Source organism: Monodon monoceros, unplaced genomic scaffold, assembly GCF_005190385.1.
Source record: "Monodon monoceros isolate NGI ecotype Baffin Bay Population unplaced genomic scaffold, NGI_Narwhal_1 Super_Scaffold_18, whole genome shotgun sequence".
In the NCBI taxonomy this organism is placed as follows: domain Eukaryota; kingdom Metazoa; phylum Chordata; class Mammalia; order Artiodactyla; family Monodontidae; genus Monodon; species Monodon monoceros.
In genome coordinates this window covers 114,549,459-114,553,434 of record NW_021703774.1, presented here as the reverse complement: position 1 = coordinate 114,553,434, position 3,976 = coordinate 114,549,459, and the positions used below count along the sequence as shown (strand labels likewise).

Below are 3,976 nucleotides of genomic sequence, written 5' to 3'. Positions count from 1 at the left end.
GCCCATTTAAGCCTCAAATTAATTTCCCAGGCTATAAGATTTACCAGCAAGTATATGTTACCCTCATATTGGAACTTGAATTTCTACCTGAAACACTTTTCTTTTAGACCTAGCTGCACAGTTGATACACCTAACTTCAGAACATTTGTATTTTGAACTGTAAAAATCTCTAAGTTTTAGCAGATAATTCTCTGAGCTTTTTTATATGGGTAATAAAACTTTCAGACTATGTTTCTACACAAAGCGGATGACTGTTAACGAAACAAGTAGCATAGGCCTGGTTCACAGGGCCCAAAATATCCTACAAAAGCAGGCGAGAGCCATTGGCAGACTGGATGAGGAAGTTCAAAGAAATAAGGAGGACACAGACAGGAATGAAAAGCAAGACTGAAGCATCAGAGAGAGTGCACAGGTGACTAGGAGCACATAAAAATCTGTAGGGGAAAGCCTCATTTTTCACGCTTTTTTTCCATAGTGCTAGATTTTTAAAATATCCTCCTACTATCGAAGCAATTGAGTTTATGTGTCAGGGAACACAGGTATTTCTGAAATCCAAGAAAAACAAAAAATTTGAAATGCTTCTAAAGAGAAAAAAACAATCAACAAATTAGTATTCGAAACCTTATATAAACCACTAGATTCTGGAAAACAATAGGGCAATGTCTTAAAACTATATTGATTTTGAACATAGATTTATTTGACAAGCCAACCAATGAAGGAATATAGCTTTAGACACACAAAGGTTCAGAAGGCATACCACCCAAGAATCTCTTCTACCAGAATATACTTCTGCAAAAAAAATAATAAATCTAGTGCGCGCCTCGCCGCTCCTCGCTCGCAGCCCCGTGCTTCGCTCCTCTCCGAACATGGCAAAAACATCCAGCCCTACAGAGACTGAACGGTGCATCGAGTCTCTGATTGCTGTTTTCCAAAGGCATGCTGGAAGGGACGGTAACAACAGCAAACTCACCAAGGCCGAGTTCCTTATCTTCATGAATACAGAGCTGGGTGCCTTCACAAAGAACCAGAAGGACCCTGGTGTCCTTGACCGCATGATGAAGAAGCTGGACCTCGACTCTGATGGACAGTTAGATTTCCAAGAATTTCTTAATCTTATTGGCGGCCTGGCCCTAGCTTGCCATGACTCCTTTATTAAGTCTACCTCTTCCCAGAAGTAAATCGGAGGAGCCTTTGGGCCTGGCCTCCAGCCCCACTCCCTTTCCTTCAGCCTCCCAATTATCATCTACCCCTCACAGCCCACACATACCCTGAGCCCAGTGTACCCACCACCCCATGCAGGCCACTCCTGCTGGTAGTAATAAAACAATATTGTTTTTTAAAGCACAATAAATAAATAAATAAATAAATAAATCTAGGGCTTCCCTGGTGGCGCCGTGGTTGAAAGTCCGCCTGCCGATGCAGGGGACACAGGTTTGTGCCCCGGTCCGGGAAGATCCCACATGCGGCAGAGCGGCTGGGCCCGTGAGCCATGGCCGCTGAGCCTGCGCGTCCAGAGCCTGTGCTCTGCAATGGGAGAGGCCACAACAGTGAGAGGCCTGCGTACTGAAAATAATAATAATAATAAATAAATCTAAGCAGAAGGAAAGTTTCGGGTGTAAGGAAAAAAACAGTGATGAAAAGACCAATAAGACAAAGAACTACTTACATCTGTGTTAATTAGGTGTTAACGAATGCTCCTGCTTCTGGTCGTGACAGAGTATCAGGGACTGAATGAGCAGTACTACTTTAAACAACTGGACAACCAGTCAAAAGAGACGACATGTTGGTTTTCATTTATTGGACAACAGCCAGTACAGGATAGTGCTGCCTGAAAGTAAAAAACCAAACAAAAACCCCCAACAAGTTCAGTCCTGCCACTTTCTTAGTTTACTGCTTGGGGTGAGTTTCCAGGCCTCAGTGCAGAGAGAGAGAAGCCAAATATCTCAGCAGTTGCTGAGCTGAGCTATTTCATATTACAGAGATGTCAAATGACAAAAGTGATATCAAAGGGCAGAATACCAGGGATGAGGGAACAGCACAAAGACAGAACTCGGAGAGGTCCCCTTACATCTCGGTCTAATCTGCACATGCAGGAGAAAAAAATTTCCAAATCTGGAAAAGAAGCACTGGAAGGGAGTAGATGTAATAAACCCTGGAGCTCCCAAAGGGCTGGGAAGAGTCTGTGTTCAAACCAGGAAGGGTAGAAAACCCACCAAATATATAAAGTATTGGGCAGAGTCCTCAGAAGAGTATTAATTAGCAATGGAGCAAAATTAGCCCCTGAATAAAGACAGCTCTGGACCCACCTTCACAAAGGCCAACAATATTTAAAGAAATACAGCAAAATCCAGCATCCAACATTATAAACTTCAAAATGCCTAAGCTCTAATAAAAAATTATGAGGCATATAAAGAATCAAGAAAATACAACTCTTTAGCAAAAAAAAAATCCATTAGAGGAATGAAATCAGCAAAAATGGCGGAGTCAGGAGATCTAAATTCCATTCTTCCTTAAAAGTAATGAAAAAAACTGATAAAAACTTTCAGAATCAAATTTTTCAGAACTCTGAAAATTAACCAAAGCCTTGCAGCAGTCTGGATAGCACTTACTCAACAAAACAGCTGATTCTCAGTCAGGACAGAGAACTCTGTGGCATTTTAACTTACCCCAGTCCCATCCCCTGCTTTTCAGCTTAGCAGTAGCCATGAAGATACCAGCTCTCATTCCCCTTACCAGAGGGAGCAAAGGGGCCTCATTTAAGAGACTTGTAATTATTTGTTCTGATTTTGGTGGCTCCCTGGGAGACAGGCTCAAAGGTTTTGTCTTTATCACCCGGTCCAATGCTAAAGCTGCTTCCCATGGGGCACTTGTTGAAAACCTTTGCAGGCTGATGTTTTAGTTGCTGCTGCCTAAGGTACAGTTGGAATAGGCAATATACTAACCAAAAAGTTTGGAAGGAAAAGCTAGAAAATGAGATGTCTGTTAGGGCTTCGAAAAGCTCCAACATATTCATGGGAACCTCAAAGGCCATGTGTATGCTCAGGGCTATGTGTGTGCTCAGGAGAGCAGAAGGCCCCAAGGTCTCATCTCCTTCTCACCTTGAGGCTCTGCAAGAGCAGGAAATAAAGACTACGTTGGAGCCGCAAGCTTCCTAGCTGAGTGTTGAAGGAGTGCCCCGACAGGCACGCAGAGTCCCTCAGCACAGTCTGCAATCTTTATTGGTTCCAAGAGTTCGAGGAAATCTCTGTCCAGTCACTAGTTGACTACTATGCTAATGGAACAGAGATTTCAGGAGCCAGACACAAAGTTGGAGGATTTATATAATCTGATTGCAAGACTTACTATAAAGCTACAGTAGTCAATGTAGCATGATATTGGAACAGAATAGAAAGTCCAATATTAGACCCATGCATATATGGTCACTTGGTTCCTTTGTGATTTCTTTTTTGACCGTGCTGTGTGGCTTGCAGGATCTTAGTTCCCTGACCAAGGGTCGAACGCGGGCCCCCTGTAGTGGAAGTGTGGAGTCCTAACCACTGGACTGCCAGGGAATTCCCAGTCACCTGGTTTCTGATAAAGCTACCATAGGGAGATGGAGGATGGATGGAGAGAACTGACTGCAACGCATTCCATAGAAAACTTTCAGGGTGATGGACATGTTCTACACAGGCTTACTTTCTTTTATAGCACTTCACTTTATTGCACTTTGCAGATACAATTAACAAATTGAAGGTTTGTGGCAACCCTGGTTAAGCGCGTCTATTGGTGTCATTTTCCTAACAGCATTTGCTCACTCTGTGTCTCTGTGGCAAATTTTAGTAATTCTCACAATATTTCAAACATTTTCATTATTATTATATTTGTTATGGTGACCTGTGATCAGATCGGTGATCTTTGATGTTACTATTGCAATTGTTTTGGGGCTCCATGGACTGTGCCTGTATAAGACAGTGAACTTAATCAATAAATGTGTGTG

The 3,976-nt window shown here is 42.6% G+C and overlaps 1 pseudogene; it reads left to right on the top strand.

Moving 5' to 3' along the window:
* The first annotated feature begins 857 nt into the window (after positions 1 to 857).
* LOC114899306 lies at positions 858 to 1,341 on the top strand (annotated as a pseudogene).
* The last annotated feature ends 2,635 nt before the right edge of the window (positions 1,342 to 3,976 follow it).